This window comes from Mastomys coucha, unplaced genomic scaffold, assembly GCF_008632895.1.
Source record: "Mastomys coucha isolate ucsf_1 unplaced genomic scaffold, UCSF_Mcou_1 pScaffold21, whole genome shotgun sequence".
Lineage (NCBI taxonomy): Eukaryota > Metazoa > Chordata > Mammalia > Rodentia > Muridae > Mastomys > Mastomys coucha.
Genome location: NW_022196904.1, coordinates 174,785,676 through 174,794,623, shown reverse-complemented (window position 1 = coordinate 174,794,623; position 8,948 = coordinate 174,785,676).

Sequence of the window (8,948 nt, the reverse complement as noted above, 5' to 3'; positions counted from 1 at the left end):
GACAGAGAGAGGAGAGCAGGGGGTGTGAAGATAGATTCCTGGAAGCTCCAGCTCTCCCTGCACTCAGAGGCTGACCTGCCGTTCCTCTGCCTCCTTGGCTCTCAGTGTGCTCAGTGCCTCACCACTACCCACATCGGAACTCTGCTCCTCCCCTCCCTTACTCCTCCCTTCTCTTTCTAAGTCACCTCTTTTAGCCACTTGAGGACTGAACCCACTGTAAGAATTACCTACGAGGAATTCTTTAGACTGTAGGGCCAGCTACAAGAAAATATCTGCTCTACGAAGAAATCGCGCAAACTTGGTTAGAGGGCTGGACTCCTCTTTGTAAAAAGAAGCTAAGGCACCTATCTGTTTATTGCTCATTTTTTCCTAAAACGAATTGTTTGATGTCCTGTAAATGACCCTAGAATGTCAAGTTAGTGCCAGTTTAGTTTTTCGGGGAGTAAACATCTTAGTTATGATCTGCAGGACACCAAAACTCCATATTTTATTGGGTACTTGTTCACTGAACTAAAGTGTCCACCTGCCCCTGCCCCTCCCCAACAAAATACACATCCATGTGCTGACCCAGCCCCTTGGCAAAAGCTACATCTACTGTGAGTAAATGAAACTCTTTTCTAACGTGCCCAGAAGTGCTGATGCTGCAATATGAGCTCGTATCCAACTAGAGCAGTTTGCTCACTCATCAGGAGCTGTGGGACACCGACCTGAGGGTCGGCACCGTTAGAGAGATGAAACCTCAGCTTTCCAGCCATGCTACCTTTGCTGTGAGGCTTGCTGTTCATCACTCCTAAATGGGCAGGGTATACAGAGTTTCTATTTGTCTGAGGGCACTGCTGCTTAGAGAGACTGAGATCTCTCTCTCTCTCTCTCTCTCTCTCTCTCTCTCTCTCTCTCTCCCTCTCTCTCCTTCCCTCCCTCTCTTTCTCTCTCTCTCTCTTTGTGTGTGTGTGTTTCTCTATTTCTCATTTATTTTTATCTTTACTTTATATGCATTGGTGCTTTGTATAGATGTCTTTGTGAAGGTGTTGAATGCCCTGGAACTGGAACCACAGACAGTTGTGAGCTGCTATGTGGGTGGTGGGAATTGAACCCTAGGTCCTGTGGAAGATCAGCCGGTGCTCTAAACTGCTGAGCCATCTCTCCAGCCCTGAGACCTTCTCAAGGTCAGATGGAATAATAAATTCCAGTACTTAGTGTGATGCCAGGCATAGTTCCTGTCCTGGGTCGAGGAGTAAGGAAACTAAGATTTGACTTCAGCGGGAGACTTGGAGATGACGTAGCTAACTCTCCAAAAAGGAATTTGGGACTGCAGCCACATCACTACCCTACTCTGGTCACTGTCAGGCAGGGCATGGGTCTTCCTTAAAGGACTAGAAATGGGACCCAGAAAACCTAAAACCTTCCTTAAAGAACAGTCTAGGCAAGCCTGGTGAGACTTGGGACCCCTGCAACCTGGGTCTCTGGCCAACACCAGAGGGTGCTGAAACCCTCTGAAACCAGCCAGGAGGAGTCGGGCACCCTCCTTAAGCCCACTAGAGGGCACTGGCAGGGATCTGGTGCCATTCATAAGATGCTAATCAGATGATGTCACTGACAAGAGTCAAGATGGGACTCTATCTTCACCAAGAGGACCACCAAGGGCAGCTGTTGAGGAGGTGGGCAGAAGAGCTGGCCAGCATGCTTCAAAGAGTCTTCTGAAGACAATGTCAATCTCCTGGTTCTGACGATAGCTTTGACCTTGAGTAAGTTGCTTTGCCTTCCTGAGCCTCACTTTTCTCATCTGCAAAATGGAGCTACTTTGATTTGGGATTGCAGAGTTGCTACGAACCTTCTAGAATGTCTAGAATACTGTCTGACATTTTAAGGAGTTGAACTGTGGCTTATTAGTAAAACAAGAACAACCAAACAAAACTCACCATGTCTCTATACCAGAGAAATCCTTGGAGTGTATCTGAATCCAAAAGAACCCATAAAGAGATTCTGAATGGTAGCTTCCTGGTGGCGGCTGTGTTTGTCCCAGATAGTCATACATAGCATACATATATGTTCATAACCCAAGCAAGTGAGGAGAGGGGTGTGTGTCACACAGATATCATGTACAGCATTGAACATAAACTGGTAATATGAAGAGTACAGAGCTGGGAGACCTGACTCAGGATGTCCAAGATCTGCCCCTCTGAGCTTGGTCTGTGCTCAGAAAGCAAGATGGGGAACAGGACAGACATTTATAAAATAAAAAAGGAAGTAATGGACTCCAGTGGGGAGAATACTGGTGTCCTGGGTGGGGAGAAAGGCTCTCTTTCACCGTCTAAACTAGGTTGGTTAATCTCTTCCAGCTCCAACATTCTCTTCTTTGGGAGGTAAACAGGAGAATCCCACAGGAATCAGAAATGTAGAACAGAAACTACAGCACGGGGTCATGTCTCCAGTTACGAATTCTTTCACCAAATACAAGTCAAACATCCACAGAGCGCTGGTCTTTTAAGACCCTGAGAGAAAGTTGGATAGATGAACAGGATGGAGTTTGGGAGTTGACGAGAGGTGAGCTTTGGTGATTCGTAGCTGAAACTGTCTGGATCTAGAGATGTCTAACAGATCTCAGTGGTCTCAAGCCTGGAAGGAACCTTAAAGTCAGCTAACCTAGCATCACCTTTGACCTTTGAGCCCTTCTGTGAGAGGTTCACCAAGTGACAGGGCTGTAAGACATACCCAAGCCAAGCCTGAATCCGCCAGTAGCCGCTGGAGGGGATGGGTTTCTAGTTACTGTATGTGGGCTGGGAATTAATCTGTGTTGCTCCCCAAGAATTTACTCTCAAGCTGGTTCAAGGAGACTTTTTGTTTGTTTTCTCAGGGATTGAAACCACATACGAACTTGTGAGTGAGCCTAGTATGTGAACTTAATCATTTATGTTTGTGTTATATTATGTAATATTATGTTACTTGAAGTCCCTGAATTACAAGCAAGTGTTGGACAATCCTTATTTCAAAGCCATTCTTTACAAAACAGCTCCCTTTTGAGACACATTTAGTAAAAGGTAGAAGATTCGTGTGCTCTAAAGGAAGCCAGGATACCAAATGCATTTGGGGTAAAACAAATTCCATGGATGAACCGAAGTGCTTGTGGTTCTCTTCTCTACCCCTAGGGAAGAGTGCTGTCTGCACACAGCTGTCTGAGAACCCCGTGTCACCCAGAGTGAATTCCACTCAGACTACAGCGCAACAACAGTTTCTTTGCTCATTTGTCAACATACAAGCAGCCCGTGGTCCATCTAGGTCCATCCAAAGGCAGGTTAAGCATGAGTACCTAATTTGATCTAGAAGTCAAATTCTGCCCCATCAATCTGTTTGCATAGGGAAGGAGACAGAAGACATCAGAAATCTTCTCCATGGCATTGATTACACACACACACACACACACACACACACACACACGGTCATAGCTGTATTTTATTATGGGTCTTGAGGAATGATCTAATCTCTGTGAACCTCAAAGTAGATAAACAAAGGATACTTAACTCACAAGGTAATTCTGAGAACAGGAGGGGGTCTCTCTACCTGTCTGTCTCTGCCTTTCTGTCTGTCTCTGTCTCTTTGTCTCTCTGTCTCTCTCTCTCTCTCTACACACACACACACACACACACACACACACACACACACACACACAAAACCTGACATAGAAAGTCTCTCTGCTATCACCTACCCAGGGATGACTTTATGTCACAACATGAAAGTATCCAAGGATTGTTAATGCTAATTGATGAATGACAGAGCCAAGCCACACACTGAAACTGCATCCAGAAACAAACCTGGTTCCTCTGCCTTGGTTTCAGCCTGCCAGGCAAGCTTGCTGTCTCCTTCGGTGCGATATTTCAATGAGCAGCAGGAGGGGAGGTGGGCAGTAACAAGATCTGTGATTGCTGAACAATCTCTGAGTTTAGCCTCTTCCTGATGGGCTCTGTAGCATCCCATTCCTAAAGGAGTCTGGCAGTGCCAGGGTGCAGATCTGACTGCTGCTGTGGGTGCTGTAAGCTATACACATGCCTAACATCTCAGACTCCCAGAAACTCCATAGTTATGACCACCATCCACACCTCCACCATCACCATCCCCACCATCCCCCTCACCACCACCGTGGCTAGCTAACCAGTTATACAACTGAACATACTCATGAATAAAAGTTTGTTTTAAATTCCACACTCATTTAAAATGACAAAGATTAGAGACAAATAAACTCAAAATAGTAAGTAGTGGGGGCCATGTGGTGTTTCTGGTGGAGGGCATATAAAGTAGTACAATAGGCTATAGAAACATTTGTGTAGCCGTGGGCATGATAGGACGTGCCTGAAACCCAGCACTTGGGAGGTTGAGGCAGGAGGATCTTGAGTTTGAAGCTGGTGTATATTAATCCCAAGTTGGTGTGTATTTAATACCAAGTGTGTATTAAAATCACCAAAGATGGACTAGAATCATGCTAACACAGTAAGAATATGATGTGCTTTTAAATGTAAATTACTCTAGTTGTAATTTTGGATATTTTTTAGATTCAATTCTTCAATTCACATTCTCATGTGCCTCTGGAACCTTATTGGACAACACTATCTGGCCAGGTATAGTGGCACATGCCTTTAATCCAGGTGGATTTCTGTGAATTCAAGGGTAGCCTGCTCTACACAGAGAGTTCCAGAACAGCTAGAGCTACACAGTAAGAGCCTGTCACACACACACACACACACACACACACACACACACATACACACACAGAGAGAGAGAGAGAGAGAGAGAGACAGACAGACAGACAGAGACTGATTTCTATCCAGTGTACACTGTTATAGAATTTCCTTCAGCAGCACTTCTTTATTTATATGAATACACTGTAGCTGTCTTCAGACACACCAGAAGAGTGCATCGGATCCCACTACAGATGGTTGTGAGCTACCATGTGGTTGCTGGGAATTGAACTCAGGACCAGGACCTCTGGAAGAGCAGCTGGTGCTCTTAACCGATGAGCCACCTCTCTAGCCCTTCAGCAGCACTTCTTACCACAGCCCCAAACTGTAAACTCACCTGGTTGCCTGTCATTAGTGGGATGGTGAATTCGATGTGGTATATCAAACACTCTAAAAGTGTTTTAATGAACTGCCTGTCAACATGCAGCAATGTTAATACACCTCACAAATAGAAGCCAGGCACAATAAGAGTATTTACAGGCAATTCCATCAGGGCCATGCTCTCCAACAGTGAAACTCCTCTACAAGCCTGGACTCTGGAAGGATGGGAAGTGAGAGGGTTGGGATTTGAGGGTACTGGCCCTATTGTTTTTCCGCCTTGCTTTTAGCAGCTTGTTGTATCTTCTTCCCCCTCTATACATCTTTCTGTTTTCACGCTGCTTTTTAATCTGGCACCTACAGTCCAGGTAGGGGGAAAGCATTCTTTCAATACAGCCAATGTGCTTTTGAGGGCACTGCCCTCATCGGGAACCCTTCATGGCACATCCTGCCCACCGGTGGACACGTGGCACCGCACCCCAGATTCCTACCTCTGTACTGCGCTGGCCTGGCTCTTCGCCTAGGAGGTGGCAGTTGGTACAGCTGGCTTTTCCAGTCCCAGAGCTGTCGACGGTTGGCCAGGCCCTCAGGGCTTGCTGGTGTGCTCCCTGCTCAGCCTTCTTTGGCAGACCTGGTCCACCCGAGAGCTAGCACCCGCCATCTGCGGCTGGAGGACCCTAGGATCCAGCCTCTCCAGTACAGAGCCAGGCGGAGGCGGGACTTGAACGGTGTCCACTTGCAGACACTATGTCCTTCCAGGTCCCTGGAATTGGGAGCGGGCGCCTGGGAAATCCCCTCTGGGACTCTGAACTCTGAAATCAAGAAGTAAGCAGACTAGGGAGGGCCTCAAACCTTCTCGAACTTCCTCACCTCTGCAGGCTTTTCTCCATGGAATAATCAGCCTGCAGAGATGCTTGGCCACCAACAGGTCTGTCTCTTGGTACCACCGGATCCTGGGGCAACCAGCAGTGGACTAGGACCAGGTCCCAGGACTTTTCTGTATTTGTCTGGGTCTCTTTCCCCAGGGCCAGGCCTTGGGACAGCTCTGCCCTCAATGGGCTTACCAATAGTGACACTGCTGGGGCAGGAGCCTGCTAGGTAGAATCGGGAACCCTGGAGACCTGATTCTCAGCAGCAAGCACTGGCCTAAGCCACTTTTATCTGGGCCATCTCTTTAATTTTTCCAAGCCAAAGAGATTGGCAGCTGAGTGTTTGTGGTTTGCTGATTTGTATGTTTCCTATTTATGCATTTTACCGTAGATTCTAAAAACTCTGGACCGCTCAAGGAGGAAACTGGCCTGCCCCCAATCTATTCCAGGTGGGTGCTGCTTGTGGTGTTAGTTTTGTGGTTAGAATGGAGACAGCCCTACTTCTGATCCGTGAGATCAGGCTCTACAGGAACCTGATCTGACTGGCCAGTAAGGACTTAAGTCCTCCTCCCACCCCTGCCCACTCACCTCCTAAGCCTGGCATGGCATAAGTCACTGTAAAGAGTGTTTATGCAGTTTTAGGGATCCTGCCCACCCCGCCATAAGCCAGCTAGAAATGGCCATTTATCCTTCTGTCTAACTTAGTGACAGACAGTAGAGCTCCAGAGAGACAGCTTACACAACCTAAGGGGTCCTGGGTAGTAAGAGGCCTGAGGGAATGGGGTGGGCAGGACTCCTCTAGGCTTGCAGGACAGTCTTATAGAGCAGTGGCTTTGGAAAGAGCTTCCCTCACACCCGCCCCACTGTCCCCCTAGGAGGTTGGATGCTGCTGCCTTGGTCAAAGATTTTCAATCTCTGATGTTCCTGGCTCTGGAACCCCAGCAATGACGGAAATCCTTTAACAAAGTAGTGGGAGCTATTTATATTTGGAGTATACAGGCTCCCAGAGTAGGGCAGGGGGCTGGAAGGGCTGGTCCAGGCTAGCTTTAAGTATCTTAAGACACGCAAACCACAAGGAAGTGAGCACACAGGCCCAGCTGTGCTTCCCCTGTGAGGGCTGCATTCCTCTTAGAGCCCAAGAGAGGATGCAGACTCAAGGAAGACGGACTAGACAGGAGGAAGCCAGTGGGGAAGGTGAGGACCTGGTGCTAGGAGCACCGGGAGTCCAAGGCCCCAGCAGGATGCTCCCTAGGAAACCCCAGAAGAGCTAGAGACCCAGCTCCCCCAGCACAGGCTCCATCCTGGGATCGAGGAGGCTGAGATTGGCTCATCTATCCTTATCATCACCCAGCGAACGAACGCAGAGGGATCCCGTTACTTTCCAGACCGAACAGTTCCTTATTTTCAAGTCCTCCCCAACCCTCAGATTGTGTGGTGTCAAGGTCATCACCAAGACTCACTTGCCTACACCTTGAGCTGTAGGAAGAAGTGTGACGTCTAAGGGGAGAGAGACTGTCCTGGAAGCACATCAGTGTCTTATTGTACGGAAAGCAGAACGGGGTACCAGTGTTTTGGGTGTCCTGCCCAGGCAAGGGTAAGCCATGAGGCCCCCTCTGCATTTCCCTCACAGTCAAAACCAAGGTCACAGCTTGATGTCACCTGCACTTCTATGGAGCACCAAAGAAAGACTCAGTGAAGGAGCCTATGTATAGAACCCTCATAACCCATGAATCTGACTGTAATGTCTTTGTCAGTGACACTAGCTTGGGCCTCCATGACCTCACTACGTTTTGGAGAGAGACAAATCAACCTTCACTCCACATAGCATGATAATACTGGAAAGTACCTAAGACTCTGGTGGCAGGAGTTAGTAGGGTGTGGTCACCTCCATTTGAGGGGTCCACGAAAAAAGCTTGTCCTTGAAGCTGGAGTTTACCAGAAAGATGGGGATTGAAGATGTCCCGGATAGTGCTGGAGAGATGGCTTGGTGGTTAACGGCATTCATTGGCTGGCTGCTCTTCCAGAGGTTCTGAGTTCAATTCCCAGCAACCACATGGTGGCTCACAACCATCTGTGGGATGGGATCTGATGATACCCTCTTCTGTCATGCAAGCATACATGCAAATGGAGCACTCATATATATAAATACATACATAAATAAATCTTATTAAAAATGTTCCAGAAAAGGGGACAACATTGCACTGCAGAGATTTAAGGGCTGAGAGAGAAGGTTTTCTTCTTCTTCTTCTTCTTCTTCTTCTTCTTCTTCTTCTTCTTCTTCTTCTTCTTCTTCTTCTTCTTCTTCTTCTTCGCCTTCGTTTTTAAAGTTTTCCTAGTCATATATCAACTTAAATGTCTCTAACTCTTATCTCAAAGGACTTCAATTTTTAGTATTTTATTCTATTTACACTTTAAATCTACCCGCTATTAAAACAACAACATCAACACATTTATTTGGTTGTTGTCACACCCCATCAGCCCACTTAACATACACAAAAATGAATTCCAGGAATTTGTGGACGGTGGTTTCCCACCACCCACATCTAGGACAGTGGGAGTAAATAGATAGGTTCAGATAGGTTCTAGGTGTCTGCAGTTGAATGGCTTTTCCAGCTAGTGAGAAACTGAGAGCACATTCTCCAGCCTTTAGCTTAAAGAACATAGCAGGTTAAAAAAAAAAAAAGTCCAGGGCAGGATAAGAGAGGGGCTTGGGCCACCCCCTCGGTGATTATGGGGTGGTGGGAGGAGGGGTTCCAGCACACCTCAAGTTAAGATTAACCGATCTGGGGTTCAGGAGTTTTGTGCACTAACTCAGGCGCAGCTCTGGGACCCTTCTGCTACCAGAGAGCAAAGAGGAGGCAGGTCTCCCTCCTCCCTTCAACTTCTACAGCCTCAGGCTAGGCCCTTTGGGGATGAGTCCAAGGGCATCCTGGGCGGTCAGAGGGTTTGTGGACACTGTTGCCTGCCTGCCGACCTGCCTACCCTCCTGCCTTTCTCTCCTCCTCCTCCTCCTCCTCCTCCTCCTCCTCCT